Here is a 23,233-nt window from a genome sequence, read left to right as displayed (position 1 = left end):
TTAAGGGACAATCCAATTGAGAGCTCCATATGTAGCAATTGTCTTTGGTCCTGATTCCTCTCATAATTACTTCACTTTTTATGTCAAGGATTAGGCATTCAGTTTTGGTGAAGTTAACATTCAGACCTTGATCACACAGTTGGCTAATGCTTATGAGGTTTGCAGTTAGTCCTTTGACTAGTAGAACCTTGTCAAGTCTAGGTACTCCAAGGCAATCAAGTTTACCTGTTCCCTTGATTTCACCTTTTTCTCCATCTCCAAAGGTTACATGACTTATAGTATGTTGATGCAGATCAGTTAGCAGGTCTTGGTTCCCAGTCATGTGTCTGGAGCATCCACTGTCAAAGTACCATTCTTCTTTGGCTGAGATTCTGAGGGGGCTGTGAGCTATCAGACTTGTAACCTTAGTTTTGGGGACCCATTGCTTTTTGATGATAGGCATGTGATGTTTGGGTCTGAATTGATGGTGATCCTGATGATGAGCAGACCTAGGATAGCCATACAGTTTATAGCAGAATGACTTTAGATGACCAAATTTCCCACAGTAATGGCATCTCCGTCTTTGGTGTTTTCCTTTCAACTGTTTTCTCCTTTGGTGCTGTGACATATTATGTGACATCACAGGTTTTTGAATGCACCTAAGTTTGGCTTGAGATTTGACACCAACGTCACTGCTCTCAGGTTTTGAGTTATTATACCCAACGCCAGATTTGTCTCCTGTTATTTGTCCAATTTGAAGAATCTTGTCTAAGGAGTCAGACCCATTACTTAACATTCTTACATGGTCATCTCTTCTAATTTAGAATTTTGAAACATGACTTCAGTCTTCAATTTTGAGATAATTTTTGCATGGTATGCCTTCTCACTTTCCAGCTGTGCTATCTTCTAATTTCCAGCTTGTGGATTTTTGTCTAGCTTGGCATTCAGAACCACTGCTTCTGTTTGTAACTTGGAGATAGTCTCCAAGTATTCTATCTTCTCGTTCTCAAGTTGAGTAATTTCCTTCTTCTGGCTATCAACTTATTTGCACAGCTCTACACTTTTGTGACATAACTGTCTGTAGGTAATTGCCAATTCTTCAAAGGTTACTTCATCATCACTTGAGTCTTCATCAGACCCCCATCTTCCTGTCAGAGCAGTCACAATATTTGCAGCCTCTTCAGTATCACTCTCATCAGACCATGTGGCAACAAGACTCATCTTTTGTTTCTTGAGGTAGGTTCCACATTCAGTCCTGATGTGTCCATACCCATCACATTCATAGCACTGAACCACTCTTCCTTCTTTGAGTTTTTCATCAGTTCTTGCTTTTCTTCCAGCATTGTCGGATTTACTGATGTTAGATGAGATGTTCTTGACATTTGCCTTTGATCTTACATCCATTTTTTTAACAGTTTATTCAACTGCCTCCCCAGCATAGCAACTTCATTGGCCCACTCTTTATCCACATCTTGACTGTTTTCCTCTTCTGTGTTGGAAACAAAGGCAATGCTCTTGATTTTCTTTTCAGTTCCCTCAATCAATCCCATCTCAAAGGTTTGAAGGGAGCCAATTAACTCATCTACCCTCATGTTGGAGATGTCTTAAGACTCTTCTATGGCAGTCACCTTCATTGCAAATCTCTTAGGGAGTGACCTAAGTATTTTTCTCACCAACTTTTCATCTGTCATCTTCTCTCCCAGGGCTCCTGAAGCATTAGCTATCTCAAGGATACTCATGTGGAATTCATGAATGTTTTCATCTTCTTTCATCCTTAAGTTTTCAAACTTGGAGGTGAGCAACTGAAGTCTAGACATCTTTACCCTAGAGGTGCCTTCATGAGTGGTCTTGAGAATGTCCCAAGCATCTTTGGCCACTTCACAATTATTTACCAGCCTGAAAATATTCTTGTCTACACCATTGAATATTGCATTCAAGGCTTTAGAGTTTCCAAGAGCAAGATCATCGTCCTCCTTGGACCATTGTTCTTCAGGCTTCTTCTCAGTAGTGGCTTCTCCTTCTTTAGTGACTACAGGGTGCACCCATCCTGTCAAGACAGCTTTCCAAGCCTTGTTATCAAGGGATTTTAAAAATGCTACCATTCTAGGTTTCCAATAGTCATAGTTAGAACCATCCAGGATTGGTGGCCTATGAACAGATCCTCCATCTCTTTCCATTGTACCAAAAAGTATTGCCCCTAGATCTCACCCAGAACCAGAGCAGGATTCCTACTCTGATACCAATTGAAATTCTTGTATCAGATATAAGATGTCGAAGATAATGTTACGACACTGATATCTGGTTATAAACAATGGATAAACAAAAACAGAATGGTAAAGAAAATAACACGAGCAATTGTTAACCCAATTCGGTGCAACTCACCTACGTCTGGGGGCTACCAAGCCAGGAAGGAAATCCACTAAAATAGAATTAGTTCAAAGACTATCCGTACACTTCACCAAGTTACAGTCTTTCTCACCTAATCTCTACCCGTGCAATTTCTACCTAAGCACTCTTAGATATGAGAACCCACTCACTTCCCTTACAATCACACACCCGTGATCTTAAACAACAATCCCTTGTGAAAAGAAAATACTTTTCAATTACAATATTCTTGATTTTACTTCACAGTTTCAATCAAGAAGACACACTCTTGATCTTGCTTCAAAGCTTTGATCAAGAAGACAAATCAGTCCAATTCAATCATCAATGGATGACTTGAATGACCTACAGACACAAACCCTAGCTCTCTCTCTAAATATCGCTCAGTCTTGGTTGTGTGTACAATCAGGTTTTCTAAGTCCTTTTTATAGAAGTATTGGACACCTTGAAAACCCTAGATATATTTTCCAATCAAATCTTTTCATATCAGCTGTAAAGATCTCCTTGGAAAATAAACAAATCTGGTTGATATCCCTGATAGAATGCACCAGCTAGCCATATCTTTAATCAACCAATGATTGCCACCAATTGTGCAATCACAAAACACCAGACATTCATACTGAATGTTCTGTGTACAGGATGTCATGACATCGGGTCTGACATCTGGAAAAATCCTGCATAATCCAGTTTCCTTTTATAGCAGGTACAACCATATCAGTTACCATGACAATGAGTATGTCAACTGAAACAATCCTGCAGCATATGTCTTCCATATAAGCTCCAGCAGGTACAACCAATATCAAAAGCCTTGTCAATGTATGTGGCATTCTGAAACAATCTTGCTTGCATATGTTCTTCAACTCCAGCAGGTACATAGGATATCTCATGTTAAGACATCACACATGACATCTTGTGAACACTCTTTATTTTACCAAAATTGCTGCCAACTCTTAGAATCAACACCTTGAGCAGTGTGCATATTTTTGGGATTAGACAACCATCATTAGCTGCAATTAATTCTCCCTAAGCGTGTCAACTCAGATTTCTGAAATAATTGATTTTGGTGTTTCCTATTCTCCTATAACGTTGCCGTTTTGAATGATACATGTTGCGTATATATATATTTTTCACAATTCTCACTTTCACACTTTTCACTCACAAACCTACGCAAACCCTTTGTGCTCAAACTCTCTACAAGTTTATCAGCACTGTTCAAGTTCATCAATGTTCTTCAATCTTCATCAACATTCAATATCAATCTTCATCTTCTCCAAATGGATTCTCAACAACAACAGATCTACAACTACTCTCAACAAATGGAAGTAAATGAACAACTTGTTAAAGTGCCACAACCAACCACTACTCAAACTACTACAACCTCAACAACTGCTTATAAGGAACCCCACGTTCTTGATCGTCCTCCTCACATCAACCTTTCAACACCATTTGAGAAACTGGAAGTTCTCTGTGAATCTCTAGTGGACTTCGAAAATTTAAAGCGTAATGACATTGATCTCACTATAGAACTTGACAAACAAGGCTGGACAAATTATTTCCAGAGGCTCTACGGTCCTATCTATACCTTCCTCGTCAAGGAATTATGGCGATTTGCAGATTGTGACGACCATTATACTATTTTGTATGTCCTGGGAGTCAATATAGCCATCACTGAAAAGTCCATAGCCAAGATTCTAGACATGGAAAGAACTGGGGGTAGAAGGATCTATAATATCAACCCTAGGGAAAAATACATTTCTCAGGAGATAGTCCCCATAATCTTCAAACAGAATCCAGAAGGGAAAACCTCCAAGAACAAGGAACTTCACCAGAATCTGACGGTCTGGTTGAAGATCATTTTGGGCACCATCCACCACAGTCCAACTTCAAACTCATCTGACTACATCAAAACGGATCATAAATGTATATTGTATTGCATCCACAAGGGATTGAAGATGAATATGCCCTCCCTACTATTCAAGTATCTGAGGGATTTAGTAAGGGATACAAGAAACCACATGAAGCCCAGAAACTACATACCTCTGGAAAGGCTCATCTCTGACGTTTTGATAGAGAGTGGGATGATGAACCATCTGATCTCCATCAACATGATGGAAGATGTGACTGTAGATGTTGGCAAGCCTCTGAATTCCAAATCTAAAGAGCATGGGGGTCATTGAAAAAGTCTTATTCAAGCCAAGTTTTGACACACCCTGGAAAGCTCTGAAGGATCAGAGAAAGATACCTAATGGTCTCTATCTTTTCTCCAAGATAGATCCTCCAGAGGTCATTTCCCATTACCTCCAAGATCTGGAATCTCAAGGGGTGGATATCTCAGAGTTCTCAGTGGACTGGCTTCTAGAGAATCCACCTAATTTCATGAAAAGGAAGAGAGAGCCTTCTGAGAAGTCCAAGAAGAAGAAGACTTTGAAGCTAGGAGAACCTTCAGAAACCAGATCGCCTACGCCTCTGGACTCTTCTATTTCAAGTAAGTCATACCCCTCTAAAACTCCTTCAAATTCTAATTTAAAGCAAATATCTTCCTCTCTACCTTAACCATTTTCTACTTATACCCTCTCTGAACCCACCATATCCATTCCAACTCCCTCTGAACCTCACAACTCTAACCCTTCCTCACCCCCTATACAAAAATTCAACCTCACTACCACAACATTTCCTATATCTGAAGCTTTACTTATGAATGAACCAATTTCACCTCCCTCCTCAACTCCTTCTTCACCACCATACTATGACATCTCTTCTGAATCTAAACAACTAGAAAATCCTGACCCTCCATCTCCAACATTGGCCCAAATCTAAGCCACATCCCTATATGACCAACATCCATTTGTCCTAGAAACCTATGTGCCTTCATCTTCTGGACCTCAAACAGAACCTGCATCTGAACCTCCCACTGAACCTCCATCTGAAACCCCAATTGAACCACCCTTTGAACCTCCCACTGAAACCAATCACACCTCATATGAACCCATTAATCCATCATCTGAACCTGAACCAACCTTCCCCACCCTGGAAGAGTCAGTTGCTTTATTATCAGAATCTTCAGTTGTTAAGCTCGGAACAATGTCTGAACAATCCAGCCTAAGTGATAACCCTCTTAAGTGAGGAATCATTGGAATGGATTTCTCAGATGGATGACATCTAAGGTCTTCAAGCTGAAAGGCCTTTTTGAACAAGTCAGAAATGACTACATCAGGGAAGCTAAGGAGAGGCTAGAGGATTGTCTGGCCAGAGAAGCTGAAGAGAAAGCACGCCAGGAAGTTGAAAAAAATGCAAGACTGCAAGCTGAAGAGCAGGCGAGAAAGGAAGTCGAAGAAAAAGCTGCTGCTAAGGCTGCTGCTGCTGAAGCCGAAGCTAAAGCCAAAATTATCACTGAAGAAGCAACACACATTGTTGCGGAAGAAGCTTATAAGGAAAAAAAACAGTTGCTACGACTCAAGGGGAGTCCTCAAACTCTGATCTTGCTCCGCTGGTGCTCAAGACTCTAGAAAAACTCCAGTATTCAGACCCTCTTGACTCATCTACTTCACAGGATGCCTCCTCCTCCAAACTCTTAGGCACCTTAGGCTTTATGTTTTGTGTTTTCCTTAAAGTGTTTTGGCTTCTATGGTTTTTCCTTTTTTCATACCTCTTTCATATTATCTAATAAAATCATGTTTTGCACTTTACGTTTTTCTCTCGAACATGTATTTTTGAGTCTGACAAAAAGGGGGAGAAATAATTAAACAACCTTCTGATGAAATTAATATCTAAGTCTCATAATGCACTACTTACATTCCAAAATTCTAAATATATTGTGCCGTCCAAGTTTTCTTGCAGGAAGTAACTAAGTAAAACATCTTAGAAACAAGCTAAGCAACATAAAAGGCTCTGGTAAGAAACTCCAAACTTTCTAAAGTATCAGATTTAGGGGGAGCTTTCTTATCTCAGTGGGAGCCATAGTATATCTGACTCTGAAATTTTCTTCCTCTAATTATTGCGAAGTATCATTGTTTCATCAACAGTATGAAGTTTTGTCATCATCAAAAAGGGGAGATTGTTAAAACAAGATTTTGGTTCTACAAGTTATCTTTAAGTTTTGATGATAACAAAGGATGAAACATTTTAGTACCCTAATGAAATTCTCTAAGTGTGCAAGACTCTAACAAAAAATGAATCTGATGAAACAACATTTGACGTCACAAAAGTCCAGAACAATTGACTTAGAGTTAAAGGTATTCACTCCGACACTGAGGACAACGATGTCCATAGCATTTGTCATCTGAAGACTCTGAAACTCTACATCTGAAGGATCCCACATATGAATACTCTGATGATCCTTACATTAGAAGAACATCTAGTTAGAGATCAGTCAAGAACTTCTAAATAAAATACAACAGACAATTATCTGAAGAATACAAGATCTAAGAGAAGAATCTGAATTCCGCGCACTCTGATTCACGCCCAACAGATCAAATCAAGAACTTAACAATGAAGCATTCAAAATATGGTATGAATCTCTATATGGAGAAAATTGAATACTCTCCTAAAACTTATATGGAAAGGACAATAAAATTAATGTCATTTAAGTCCCATTATTGGTAAGATATTGGCATCAATGCTCCATTCAACGGTATCATCTCCAAGCACTATCAAAAGGTCCAACTATCATCATACCAAGACAGAAGCTATTACACAAGAATTTTTCACATCAAAATCAAGTCATACATTGAATTCTTGTTGTATGTTATCACACGAGTTGTTTCTCTAAGTGTGATTTTTTTATCATTGTTCTTACTGTGTTCATATTGCTTATCTAGAAGCACGAAAACACTTTCTTGTAATCTTAAAATAGTTGTTGTAACTTTCCTCAAGTGACTTGTGAAGTCTGTAGACTTGAGAGGGCTAAGAGACCATTGTACTCTTAGACGTTTGTTGTAATCTTTCTAGATTATTGGATTAAGTCCTTATTAAAGGCAAAATCACCTTGGCCGGGTGGGCTGGAGTAACTTGGAATTTCAAGCGAATCAGGATAAAATTATGTGTTATTTGTTTTGATCTTTGTGTGTGTGGCAGTTCGAAAAGTTTTTAGTGTCAGTAAAAACAATTCAACCCCCCCCCCCCCCCTTTCTTTTTTTTCTCTACCTTCATTTCTTTCATGCATCCGTTCACAAATGTCAACAGTTGTCACAATATAAAGTAGCATTTGGATGATGAGTAACTTGAAAATCGTATAAAAGATACGAGAGCCACTCAGCCTCACAAGTAGCATTAGCTAGTGCTATGTATTATTCTTAATTGGAGGATTTAGAAACCATATTTACTTCTTACATTTTCATGAAACTAGAGAAATTCCTAAGAAGCAAAAACATGAAGTAAATATCCTAATATTGGGACAAGCTGCCTAATTTGGGTCATAATATATCGTTAAAAAATCATGTTTGATGTTGCATGAAAAGAAAGTCATTTTCCTTTTTAGAGCTTGAGGTAATGTAGGTTCATATGTGTTGATTGGTACTGAAGATCAATAGGTGTGAAAATTGGCTCAGTCTGCAAACAACAAAAGAAATATCAAAATGTGTATTAGTTAAATTTATTTACATGTTTTTATATGTTTAATGTTAAATTGTCTATTCAAAAGTGTTTTAATAAGATTAATTTCATTTAAATTAGTTTATGCAAGTATTAAATCATCAATATAAATTAAGATACAAGTGAAGCCAATTGATGTGGTTTTTGTGATCAAGGAATAATCTGATTTATATTAAACATAGCTTAAATATAGAAGAAAGTTAGTTTTATATCCCATTATCCACAGGATTTATTAAGGCCAACTATTGATCTATTTAATTTTTCAGACACTGTTCTTACAAGGCGATTCAAGACATGGTGGAAGTTTCATTAAAATTTCCCCATCTAGGTCACCATGCAGGAAAGTTGTACATTTAATTAAAAGATGTAAAATAGATGAAAGTTACAAAAATAAAAGAATGTGAATGATGGTCATCTTAACTAGCGGCAAAATGTTTTAAAATTGTCTAGGCTAACAATTTTGGTAAAATATTTTGCAAACAAACTAGTTTTATGATGAAAAAAATTCTTTCTCTCTCTTGAAATCTCTTTTTATCTGCCTTCTCTCTAAAACTCTACAACACTCTTTTCCAAAAAATTCAAATTGTTTCGTTCTAATGTAGCCTAAGGATTGGGTTGGAGGGTTTCCGGAATGTGTCGTTGGTCTGTCAAGTTTCTTTAGTAAGCCTAGTCCAACAATGGTATTTCTCCCTCCTGTTTGTTCAGTCTCTTCTCGTCAGAGTTTGGTTATGGAGAATCATTAGTGTCGATGGTCTCATTTATCATGTATCGGCGGTAGTTTTGGGTAGACATGGAAGAAGGTAGTGGTTATGGGTTAGATTTGGGTTACCGTTTCAGATTCATTTAAACCATTCTAGATCCGATTTTGCTGAATCTGGTTTTGATGTTAATGTACTCTTAGTAGGAATTTCAACAAATTCATAATGTTGGAAATTCACCAAAACAGGGATAATTCCGAATCAATCTTATTGAACAATAATCAATTCTTCTTATTGATTACGCCTCTTATTCTTCACTCTTCACTCGAGTGAATAAACCACACCTTGAATGCAAGATGATTTTGCTGCATAGAGTTTGAGAAGAAAAGAAAAGATGAATTGGGGAAGAAAAGAGAAATTAGGGTTTGAGAGACAAGGGGAAGAAGGAGAATATTTCTGCATAGTTTCTCTTTGCCTTCAAACTAAAGTTTTTATTCAAGCTTTTCTCTATGTAACTGCATATTATTTCAATGATAGGGAACCTCCCTATTTATAGGTTGAGATTGCTTGAACATCAAGCAATATCCAACTAATATAACTCAGCTAAAAACACAAAATAAAGTTAAGTCTTAAATTTTATCGAAGACACACTTCATCTACATTGTAACAACTTTACATTTTCTACACACATAGCATTTCAACAACCACAGACTCTGCAAAATGGTGCTTTGACATAAAGAATTATACTCTTAACGCACTACCTAATTTATTGTGTCTAAATTATCTACATTCATCATTGTTCTTAGTCTTTTGAACACTTCGGCATGCACACCTTTCGTCATGATGTTTGCAATTCGATTCTCAGTTCTGCAGTGTTCCAAGTTTAGCTTCCCATTTGCTACTTGCTCTCGAAGATAATGGAACCTCATTTCGATGTGTTTGCTTCTTCCATGTGTTATTTGATTCTTTGTATAATTGATAGTAGACATGTTATTTATCTTCATGGAAATTTCAACATGATTCTTCCCTGTAATTTCTTCGACCAAACTCACCATTAATGTTGCTTTACATGCACAAAGGAAAGTAGTTATGTACTCCACTTCACACGGTGATAGTGCTACTATTAGTTCTTTTCTTGAGCTCCAAGCAACAGGTGCACCACCTAGCATAAACACATAACCAACAATGGATTTTCTATCCTCAACATCACTACATAAACTTGAGATAGTGTAACCCACTATCTTGCATTCTTTTCCTTCATCAGATGCAAGAAACATAATACCATAGTCGAGAGGTCCTTTGAGATACCTTAGTATCCATTTCGTCACTGCTAGATGTGATACCTTTGGCTTCTGCATGAATCTACTCACCATACCTACACTATATGGAAGATCATACCTTTGTGACAAAGGTATTTTAATGACCCAATAAGTCTTTTGTACTAGGTTGGATAAATATCATCTTCATCGAAGTTTTTTAACAGTTATAGTCTTGGTTCAGCAGGTGTCGAAGTCGCATTGCAGTCTTCCATCTCAAATATTTTGAGTATTTCATTTGAATATCTTCTTTGATGCATCATTAAGCCTCTACTACTCTTGTATAATTCAATACCAAGGAAGTATGAAATTTTTCCCATATTAGACATTTTGAACTCCTTTCTAAGATCACCTTTGAAGTCTTCGATCTCTTTCTTGCAGCTACTTGCTATTAACAAGTCATCGACATAGAGACACAATATAAGAAATTCACTCTAACTTCTTCTTACATATACTTCATGCTCAGTTGTGTGAGGGAAAATATGCCTAGTCCTTATTTTAATGATGTCAAACCTTTCTAATTTCCCATAATGTGTACTTTGGACAGTATCATCATATTATAGAATGCATTCTTCATCTAACATGTTCAAAACATAAGTTCAATGTGTCCAGGCATATATGAGCATATCATAGAGGTGAATCATGCACTTGATAATCGTTAATATCCTAGGTTCATAAGATATTGGTTTAAATTGGTCAAAACACATCTCAAAACTCATTTTTGGGAGTTTAAGAACTGTGAGTCGACTCATTACTCGGAGCATAACTTTCGGGTCTGAACAGGTCGAGTCACAGGTCGACTCAATGACTCAGAGCGTAACTCTTGGGTCTAAATAGGTCGGGTCACAGGTCGCCTCAATCCTGGAAAATTGAATGAGTCGACTCATCCATATGTTGCACCGACTCAATGCCTATTTTCTTTTGAACCATGTAGTCACGGGTCTGAACAGATCGAGTCATAGGTCGACTCAACCCTGGAAAAAACTTTGTTTGAGTCGACTCATCGCCTGTTTTACTAAATTTTCTGATGTGTAACTTTGCAAAAATATTTCTGTTATGTTTGTTATTTGGTCCATGCATCATATAAATATTCAAGTGTCTCTTCTTCAACAAAGCACAAGAAAAGTGAAAGATATACACCAAAGTGCTAATCATCTTCATTTTTCATTGCATTTCTCAATAATCACACATAATAATCTTTGTTGAGCATTGTGCATTATTGTTTTGATAACGTCCAAATAAGATTGGATTATCTTAGTTTGGGTTGAGGCTTTGTGTGGGTTTTTCTTGAATAAAACCATTGGGGTTTTGTCCTCCAAGAATTGAGGGTTTTTGCACTAACCTTTGCTTCGCAGATTCAGCCGAGTGAAAAGTTTGAAGAACGGAAGGTACGGTTAAACAAGTAACGGTAACTGGAGGATTATGAAGAAAGCTTAGGGTTCAAGTGACTTGCGTTAGAAATCAACCGAGATGAAGTTTTGGAGAACGTGGTATTCTTTCAATAAGGTAGCGATAACCAGAGGTTTGTTCTAAGCGCTTGAAGGACTTGGTTCAACTTGAATCAAGGGGAGAGAATAAAATAGGATCTGCAACAACTCTAGGGGTTGATTGGTGGTGATCATTTTTCTCTTGTATTGACTTTGCAACGTGTTAATAAAAACATCTCAATTCTAGATTTAGAATTGAGGGCAGACGTATCCTAAGCGAGGACGATAGGGGAACTGCCTCAACAAATCCGGTCTTGTTCTCTCTATCTCTTAACTCTTTAGATTCTGCATTAATTACATTTTGTGTAAAATTAATAGTAAAATCAATATCGCTTGATTGTTGTGCATAGTAACTGTTCGATAAATTGTTGCAATCACTTTGATTGCAACTGAATAAAATTCTGCACATTTAATTTGAGTGAACTTGAAACTTGGTGTGGAGTGCATACCAAGTGTTCGATAAAATTAATCTCACACAAACTTAGTAATAGTTTACTTTATCTCTTATTGTGTTTAAGAACTATTAGAGGTAATGATATCAAGGATTATAGTGGTTAATCGATTGATTTAGATAGTGGTTGATAATCTCTATCTTAGTAATTCCATTCGGTTTCACGCATATCTGATATTTTCATTAACGGATCGTTTAGACGATTAAAATCTAGGGTGTTTCTACAACCGTTGAAAACATTTTAAAAAAGCGCTAAATTACAAAACTGATATATTCAACCCCCCTTCTAGATCGGTATTATCGTCTAACAAGTGGTATCACGAGCGTCGGTTCATCTAGTGCTTCGCCCATAACTTTTTAGAAAATGAGTAGCGATCCTAAAGGGGCGTACAATAGGGTGCCTATTTTTACTGGTGAAAACTATAGTTATTGGAAAGATTATATGTGTATCCATATCAACTCTATTGATAACAAAGTGTGGAAAGTCATCTAAGATGGTCCCATGGAAATAACCATGACCAATGCGGATGGTTTTGTTATACCTAAACCTGAAGCACAATGGAATGAAGAAGATGAGAAAAAGTACAACTTGGAAAGCCAGAAACATACTCATCGCCGCCTTAGGTGTTGATGAGTATTATTGGGTTTCCCATTGTACTAGTGTTAAAGCTATGCGGGACTCATTGCAAATTATCCATGAGGGAACCAATGATATCAAACTACCTAGAATCAAAACCTTAACTTAAGAATTTGTCCTTTTTCAAATGGAGGATGGTGAAACCATTGCCGATATGCAAAAGAGATTTTCTCATCTAATCAATCGGTTAAATGCTCTTGGTAGAACTACCCCTAATGGTGTTACTACTAATAAAATCTTAAGATGTCTTAATAGGAATTGGCTACCAAAGGTCATCGTGATTAAGGAAGCCAATGATCTAAGAACATTGGACATCGCAACATTGTTTGGAAAACATCAAGAGCATGAGCAAGAGCTCATGAACCTTGAGAAACATGAGAAGAGTCAAAAGAAGGAAAAGAAGGAGAAAGCTAAGGACATCGAAAGGAAGTCTATTGCTTTAAAGACTTCAAGATATAAGTTATCCACCAATGATGCGTGTGAGAGTGAATCAAGTGATGATGATAAAGATTCGAATGAAGACATGGGGTTGTTCGTAAGGAGGTATAACCGATACCTTAGAAAGAATGAAGTCCAACATTCGGATAAAAATCTTATCAACTATAGAAGACAATCAAAATTCCCGGATCAAGAGGAAGGTAAGACAACTAAGTCAAAAGGGTCATGCTTTAATTGCGGAAAGGCCGGTCAATATAAGTAGGATTGTCCCTTGCTGAAGAAAGACAAAGGAAAAGACAAACGTCACAACAAATCTAGAAAAGCTAGAAGAGCATGCATTACATGGGAGAGCGATAGTGAGTCCTCAAGCGATGATAACTCAAGTGATGAAGAAGAAAATGCCAATCTTTGTCTTACAGCTCATCGGAAGAAGAAAAAGAATGTAAGTCATTCTAAATATGATCATATTGATAAAATTTCTTATTGTGATTTGCAAAATGCTTTTATTACTCTACACAATGAGGCCAAGGAAGCTTTCAAACGCCTAGCCTCAAACAAGAAAGTTTTCTGCTATTTAGAAAAGAAGATTTATGATTCTAAAAAGGAATTAGAAACTCTCAAGAAACCTATGATAGAGGTTATTTTAAGACCCCAATTTTAACCCTAAGATCCCTCATGTTATCTCATCATATACATTAGCATTGGGATCATACCTTGGCATTCTCCTTACCCCTCATTCATTGGGTTTGTATTGGGAGAGATCACCAAGCACCATGTAAATATATCATACTTTGTATTTTATCATCCTTACTAACCAAAATACCAAAAATATGTCTTTTCATTTGTCTAACTCTTTTGTAGGTAGGGCACATGACCACCTTTGATCTATCAAGTTCACATCTAGGGTTTACGACCCTCATTGCTAAGAGCTTAACCAAGAATGATCCACAATGTCTCTAGGCCTCACATATTATTCCACATGATCTTTGCATGTTATTTTGATCAAGAATTCTTTAAGAGTTTAGAATTGGTTTGCCTTGGAAACCCTAGTTCATCTAGGTATCTTATCTAACTTTTTCAGCAAGCTTCTTCAACAATTGATCAAATATTTCAAGGTAAACTTCAAATTTCATCATCTTATGCATATATGATCTCCCATGAGTCCAAAAAGTCAATAGAATTGCAAGTTGGCAAGGTGGTTGATGGTGGTTGACCAGAGGAATTCATCTGATCAAAACTGGGGTCCCCTAGACCCTATCTCCTACAATTTTCATCATATGAAAATTATTCCAAGAGAAACGTTACTCTAAATGACATTCCAAACAACTTTCATATTGAGGTCTAGAGCTAGTTTTTCTTGTAATGTCATTTTTTATGTTGAAAGATTATAGGTCATTTTGTCTAAACCCTAATTTGGGGGTCAACTTCCCAAAGCCATAACTTGCTCATTTTTTATGAGATAAAAGATTTCCAAATTGAAAAATTAAATTCAAGGTGTCTAATTCAAATTTGATGTTTGGATGAATATCTAATTCAACTTTTCTGAGCATGTGATATGAGGATACATTATAGATTATTTTGGACCAATACCATTGAACAATTGATTTTCCTCAACTTCAAAAATGCACAACTCATTCATCCCAAATCCAAATGAGGTCAAATTTATGATCATGAAATATCTACAACTTTTATGAAGACATTTTTCTCATTTGAAGCTCACCTAAAAAGTTAGCCAAGGTGGAATAATTGAACATATGGCTTGACACTTCAAAAAAAAATTGACATGTTGAAATTTCCAAACTTCCACCTCAAAATTCATCATGATACAAGCTTCAAATGGAAAAGTGTTCAACATAAGAGTTGTTCCTCTTGATCTAACCTTTCCAAAGAGTCCAAGTTCATCCATTTTGGACAAGGTTTGAACGGTCTGCGTATGGCTTGAACATGGCTCAATCATTTGGAAAGGATCAAACTTCAAACAGCTGCACACTTTTGCCTTGCCTTCTAATTCACTTTCAGACCTAATTGCACTTGCTTATGGACTTAATTGAGTAGCTTCATGGGCTTGTACACCACCATGCAAGCATGCACCACCCAATTGCCAAATTTGGAAACAACTTTGAAGGTGCAAATATCAATTGCTTCAGCTATAAATAAGAGTCCCTTGCATCAGAATTGAGGACCCTTGCGCGTCAGCTTTGCCCCAACACTTCAAACCCTCACCATTGAAAGGAAAACCTGAGAATTTTATTTTGAAAATTGAGTTTGAATCTCACTGTTTGGAGATTCAAAAATCCACGGATACAGAGCTTTGTTTCAATCCTAAGCCACTTTTGCAAGCTTCCTGAGCAAGATCAAACAAGAATCAAAGCAAAAGAGATCAAGTTCTGCACAATATTGAAGGTATTTTCCTTATTTTTTATTCTCTTCGATTCTCTCTCAATTCTCATCAATTCTCTTGGATTCTTGGTTGTCTGAAGTCCTAACAATCTAGGCAAGAAGATTGAGTTGCTTTAAGGCCAAATCGAAGCAACTCAGTTCATGTACCTCAAATTTCAACTTCATGTATCTCTCAATATACTTGGAGTTAGGATGAATTGAGGCCAGATTCGTGATTAGTGCCATTTTTACTTTAATATCACGTCCTTCTTTTTCATTTTTGTGATGGTGATGAGAGAACTAGTCCGGCCAAGGTCTCTTGAGAAGACGACCGGTGGTTTGCTCTGGTGATGAGCTGGATAGGTTCTGAGCCACAGGATCAAGTTATTTTGTTTTAATCATGAGCGTTCCTTTTAAATACCAACTGTGTGGCGCGCTGACTCAAGTGCACGATGGAACGCGTGTTTTGGTCCACTTGATTTGCCACCTCAATTAATAAGGGAGATCAAGTGGTCCACATTTTTTCTGATTAATTGATTTTCATTTTATTTGTTTTATTTTCATTAATTCATATTAAATTTAATATTGATCCAAAAAAATATGAGAGTTTCACCAAAAAAATATAAATAAAATACTCTTTTATTTTATGAATTAAAATTATTTTTTGGATCATTATTAATCTTTTTTATAATTTATTTGATTTTGTGAATATTTTTAATTGTTTAAAAATACTTTTAAGTTTCCAAAAATTATGAAATTTTTTCTCCAAGGTCCTTTGACCTTGTTTGACCTATGATAAATCTGATGGTCATTTATTTCGTGTTTGGATAAGGTTTTAGGAAATTGACCAAACTTAATTTAATTTAATGCATATTTTTATTATTTTTAATTATTTAAATGCCAAATAAATTGTGTAGAGCCATTTTAATTGACTTTGTGAGTTTGACTTGTGTTGTTGGGCCTTGGTCAAGGTTGATTTGACTTTGCTAGGTTAAAATCATTGGATTTAGGGGATTGATGGAATGTACATTCCATTTCCCAAAATGAATGAATGATCTTAATTTGGAAAAAGTCCTCCTTTGACCAATTTGTGTTGAATCCGTTCCCGATTTTTTCTTTCAAAATAACCAAACTTTTCAAAAAAAACGAAAATAACCAATTTTTCAAAAAAAAAAATCAAAATAACCAAGTTTGGTAGAGGATGCGCCAGATGAATTGGCGCACCCCCTCTTATTGGTATGAAATAAAATTAGTTTTTCGTCACAGACATCTACTATGAAATAAATTTAGTTTTTCATATATTGCAACAAAGGTACTATGAAATAAATTTAGTTTTTCATATATAGCAACAGAGGTACATCTGAATTTATCTGGTTGAGCTCATTCCAACACTAGGATAGCTATTACGATTGTGACCTGGTTGACGGCATGAACTACATAGTCTAACCATTTTGTTCGTCGTATCCATTTCGATTCGAATCCGGGTGTTGTTAGGGCGACCCTTTTTCTTCCTTCGCATAACTTCGTTGTGCCAGACGATGTCCCCTTGATATTCTAGCCAATAATCCTCTTTTGCCACCACCGAAAAACTAATTTTATAAACATTTGTAAGGCTGGCGACTTTGTAAACTTCAGATAGCAAGTAGGATGGATCCCTTTGAACCTTTGAGCACGCCGCAATGACATGGGAGCAGGGGGTACGAAAGGCTTGGAACCTTCCGTAGTCGCACCAACCTCTATCTAGTTCGACTCTATATTGTCCCATCGACATACCCTCATTATGATCCATGGACTCGGCAACACTAAACCAACCTTTAGTTCGGTCAAATACCGTAACCACGTGTGTGTTTGCTTTGGCTCTTCATGTATGATGAATTTCATTGAAGCATCGCTGAATAACTGTCCAGATTGCAACACTGAACTCCACTTTGAGCGTCTGGTTTCAAACAACGCTCCTACCCTAAAATATGTAGTCAGCACTAAAGCGGTTATTGGTAGGTTACAGATGTCTTTGAAGACAGAGTTCATTGATTCCACAAGATTTGTTGTCATGTGGCCCCAACGCTGACCGTTGTCGTATGCCTTAGTCCACTTCTCCAACGGAATACTACCGATCCACCGTACTGCATCTTCGTTCGACAATCTTATTTCCTTGCGGTAGTGTTTGAAAGAAGGTTCTGATAATGCATAACCTGCATTGACAACCTTCTTATGCAACGTCTTATCTTTGATTTCCCGCATGAAATTCTAAGCAATATGTCTAATACAAAACACATGCGTCGAAGGAGGATTTTTCCAGTCATTGTCAATGTTATTATATGCACTGATGATTGAGGGGTGTCTATCAGAGATCAAACACAAGTTAGGCTGAGGTGCAACGTGCAATTGGAGATTTCTTAGGAAAAAACTCCATCCCTCAGCAGTCTCCCCTTCAACTAGGGCAAAGGCGATTGGAAAAATATTGTTGTTTCCATCTTGTGCCACTGCCATCAGTAACGTTCCTTTGTATTTTCCATACAACCATGTACCATCAATTTGTATAATTGGTTTACAGAAAGAAAAACCTATGATACAAGGTTGATACACAAAGAATAGACGGTGAAATATTCTATTTCCAACAGCACACGTACCATCTGGTGTATATGCGGGAAATGTTTCCATCTTGACAATTGTCCTAGGAGCATAGTGTTTTAAAGCCAACAGGTATTTATGAAGTTGTTTGTAAGACTCCTCCCAATTGCCAAACACTTTTTCAACAGCTTTTGTTCTAGCATTCCATGCCTTCCTATATGATGGAGTGTACTCGTACTCTGCCATAATATGCGAGAATATTGTACTCACCTTTAACGACGGATTGTCGCCAATGACAGATAATATTTCATCGCATATTAGCTGAGAGCTTAATTTACGATGATCCTGCATTGGGTTTGTCAGCATGCATGTGTGATCTGGACCCATTGATCCAATCTCCCAAGACTCGCTCCTCTTCCGGTACGAAGCTGACAACCTAAAACGACAGTGCTCATTCGGACAATAAACTTTAAACCTCGATGTGTTAGTTCTGTCAACTTTGAAATCAGCTGATAGTTGCATATGGAATTTCTTAATGGCTTTTACACATTCCTCTTTTGTGCAAAATGTGTCTCCTTGTTTCATAGATCCTTGCATTTGCACGTAAGGATTGTAGCATACATCTGCCGAAGGTTCATCTGAACCCAAATTTAGCCTTGTCGTGTGTTGGGGTGGGCAATATACATGACTTGCTGGTATTGGCTCCTCTTCCTCTTCAGCGTTCACCATCGAATAAACCATGATCTCAGGTTCCTCTTCTTCGCCGTCTGGAACATTCACCTTAGCTAGTTCGTCATCAGTCTCACAAAACACTTGTGACTGATCAATGTACTGAGACTCTTGTTGTTGATGTGGTAATATATACAACTCTATATCATTGTAACCAGATTGTTCGTGACTTCCAAACATATGTTGAACATTATCATCATCTTGAATCTTCTTCTGATGAAATTTTACCTGGTTTTTAGCAAACTAAACCGAATTTTTATAGATGATCTGACCCACATTATTGCACTGCAATTTCTTTTCTATTCTTTGTTTCAGATGTGAAAAATTTAATCGTCGATTTATTGTAAACCGAGTCACCTCTGTATTTTGAAAACAAAAACCGAACAACTGATGATCAAATATTTCACCTTCGACATGGGCACTGATCATGTAATGTTGTGTGGAAGACATTATGTTGAAATATTCAATATGTAGATAGTTTGAGTGGAATTGAAATGGAATTCATTGCTAAGTTATTCACCTGCACATCATAAATAGCTTTGTCATTGGTAAGATGGTTGTTGCATTGATAACTTGGTCATTGTCTGTACAGACTTGACCATGCATGCAGTAGAAGGAATCCAACACGCAGAGAAAAGATTGAAAAGAATACACATGCGCCAGGGAATCAAAGAATCTCTGAGCACTGAGCCCTAAGATTCCAACCTAGGCGCCCATTCCCTAGGCGCCATAAAGTAACTGAGGCGCCAAAGGGTTGGGCGCCTCTTCACAAAACTACACTTGGGCGCCACTAGGAAGGGCGCCCCTTCCAATTGCCCTACACTAAGGCGCCAAGAGGAAGGGCGCCTCTTCCTTGCATGTGAGTAATCACATGTAGGCGCCAAACTCAAGGGCTCCTCTTCCCTTGCATGTGCTTTCTTCACATGCGTCAAGAAGATTCCTCACATGCTACCTTTCTCTTCCATTCTGAACTTTGTCATTCTCTTGTCTCTTCTTGCCTTTCCATTTTCCATGCAACCAATCACACTCTTTTTAGGTTCCAAACCTACTCACTCATTCATCTATAAATAGTCTCTCATATCAACAATATCAAATCATCTTCATCAATACTCAAGTATTTTCTTCTACCACACTTCTTTCATCTACCAAACTCAAGCTTTGTAAATTCAAATCATGTCTTTGTTGACTATGGGCGATGGACACAAAGGCACAATCGAGAATATCTCGGCATTTGTATGTTATCTCTCTCTTTTAGTTTCTATTTTTGGATTATTACTTATAAATATATTTTTTGTGTTAGACTTTTGTTATGTCTCTCTTTTGAGTTTCTATTTTTGGATTACTTCTAATAGATATCTTTTTTGTGTTATACCTTTGTTGTCTCTCTCTTTTTAGTTTCTATTTTTGAATTACTTCTAATAGATATCTTCATTGTGTTATACCTTTGTAATCTCTCTCTTTTTAGTTTCTATTTTTGGAATACTTCTTATAGATGTGTGTTTGTTGAGTTTGTATTTCTTCTTCTAATTGTATTTTCTTACTTTTTTGTTATTAGGATCCAAAGCGCTTTAGATGTAATGTACATGAATATGTACCCCAGGATCCTTTAATAGAACCATATATTAGAGGATGTGGATTTGGAAATCTACTAAACATTGTTTCGTACTCGGTGGACTACAAGTTCATTATGGCTTTGTTGGAGAGGTGGAGACCCAAGACCCACACATTTCACCTTCCGATTGGTGAGTGTACCGTCACACTTGAGGACGTCTACATGTTGTTGGGTCTTCATATAGACGAAAAGGCAGTGAATGGGCGAGTTAACCAAGACAACAATATATGCAATGAATTATTGGGTGCCCCTTTGTTAGACGAAGAAACTGAGGGAGACACATCCGGTCAAGCAAGGGGGCAAGGTATAAATTTAAAATACCTAAAACAATATTATGCCAGTATAGTATTGTCCGACGATTCATCCGAGTATGAGAAAATAATAAAAGCTTGGTGTTACATTATGATTTTATTTGGTAACTTTTTGTTTCCAGAAAGTACAGGTAATTCTGTGAATATAATGTATTTACCTTTATTACGTAACATTAATAAGGTAAACACTTATAGTTGGGGTTCAGCTGTGTTGGCCCATCTATATAGTGAAATGTGTAGAACTGCAAAAAAGAATACCTGTACTTATTTTTCATGTGCTTATTTGCTTCAAGCTTATGGGTGGTCGAGAATGCCGTCGCTCACCCCGATAAATGAGCGCCCATTCATGTTTCGTTTGCAACCAAGTAAGTCTAACACTTTACCATTCACCATTTAGTTAATTATATTTAATATTATAATGAACAGTAAATAATATTTTTCACTTCTTTTTATTATCTTAGATGGTCAGTAAGGGGAATGAACTACAATAGGTGTCTGAAACACACTATTGTAGTATATCGAAATCTATTGGACCACATTGGACATGACGGTGTAATAATCCTACCGAACTATATTTTAATTTAAAATTACTTCTCAAATTATTTTCCATCTAACCATTTGGTTTTGTTTTACAGTTTGTTTGGAGGCCATATCTAGGTCTGAATCATGATGTGAACCATGACGATGCTGCAGTTTGGACAGCGAAGACATCGATTATCCAATTCACTATAATGGAAATGCACCAAAGTGATCGGGTCAATTTGCAGTTCGGAATGCTACAACATATTCTAGAATCTCCCACGTGTTTGGGGAATTGGCATCAAAAAAGGGTCGATGCACAATGGGATTATTCTGACTGGAGAGACTTCGCAAAAGACATGTGTCGTCAATGGAGGAATCGACGACAACACATCTTGAACGAACCAGTCATGCAAGGTGCAAGACCCACTCAACAATATATGACATGGTTTAGGTCTATAACAACTCAGTAATTTGTACCTGAGCCGCAATATTTGATGGATCCATGCCAACTTGCTTCATCATCGTATGCCCCACATCAATTCACCACCCAACACCAATGTGAACCCACCCAAACCCAACAACCAACCACACAACATCAACCAACCACACAACATCAACCAACCACATACACACAACAACCAAACACCCAACATCGCAACCCGTTCATGCCAACCACCCAACAACCAACCATCCAACATCGCAATCCATTCATACCATCCACCCAAACACAAAACCAAGAATCAAACCCCACAACCACAACCGTCTGTAAGACCCCAATTTTGACCCTAAGATCCCTCATGCAATTCCATCATAAGCATTAGCATTGGGATCATATCTTGGCATTCTCCTTACCCCTTTTCATTGGGTTTGTTTTGAGAGAGATCACCAAGCACTTTGTGATTATATCATACTTGCATATTATCATTTTACTAACTAAAATACCAAAAATATGTCTTTGTATCTATCTAACTTTTTTCTAGGAAGGGCATGATCTCATTAATTCATTGATCACATCTAGGGTTTGAGACCCTCACGTACAAAGAGCACAACCAAGAGTTGACTAAAGAATGGTTATAAGCATCATATATGAGTCTCAATGATCTCTACATTTTATATTGATCAAGTTTGCTTCAAGAGTTTGAGGGTGATTTGCCTTGGAAACCCTAAGTTGACTGGGTATCTTGAGTAACTTCTCCAACAAGATATCTCAACAATTGATCAAATTTCTCAAGGGGAACTTCAAATTTCATCATCTTATGCATATATGATCTACCATGAGCCAAGAAAGTCAAGAGAATTGGAAATTAGCAAGTTGGTTGATGGTGGTTGGCCAGATGAATTCATCTGATCAAAATCGGGTCTCCCTAGACCCTATATCCTACAATTTTCACCATATGAAAATGATTCCAAGAGCAAGCTTACTATAAATGACATTATAAACAACTCAAATTTTGAGACCTGGAGCTATTTTTCCTAGGAAAATCATTTCCTATGTTGAAACATTATAGGTCATTTTGTCTAAACCCTAATTTGAAAGTCAACTTCCCAAGGCCATAACTTGCTCAATTTTTATGAGATGAAAGATTTACAAGTTGAAAAATCAAATTAAATGTGTCTAATTTAACTTTTATGTTTGGAGTGGGATCTAATTGAACTTTTTTGAGCATGTGATCTGAGGCTACATTATAGGTCACTTTTGACTTATACCATTCATCAAGTGATTTTTATGAACTTCAAAAATGCATAACTCTATCATTTCAAATCCAAATGACATTAAATTGGTGACCATTTTGAATGTATTTGAGATAGCTACAACTTTTATGAACACACTTTTCTCATTTTAAGCTCCCATAAAAAGTTAAGCAATGTGGAATACATATGGCTTGACACTTAGAAAATTTTTGATATGTCAAATTTTTCCAAACTTCCACCTCAAAATTCTCCAAGTTCCAAGATCCAAATGAAAAGGTGTTCAACATCAAACTTGTTCCTCTTGATCTCACCTTTCCAAAGAGCTCAAATTCATTCATTTTGGACTTGAAATGCATAGGCTGCGCATGGCTTAAACAGGCTGATATCATTTGGCATGGATCCAACATCAAGCATCAATGTTCAGTTGCTTTGCAATCCAA

The sequence above is a fragment of the Lathyrus oleraceus genome, chromosome 5 (genome assembly GCF_024323335.1).
Source record: "Lathyrus oleraceus cultivar Zhongwan6 chromosome 5, CAAS_Psat_ZW6_1.0, whole genome shotgun sequence".
NCBI classification, from domain to species: domain Eukaryota; kingdom Viridiplantae; phylum Streptophyta; class Magnoliopsida; order Fabales; family Fabaceae; genus Lathyrus; species Lathyrus oleraceus.
Note: the sequence above shows the minus strand (reverse complement) of the source record.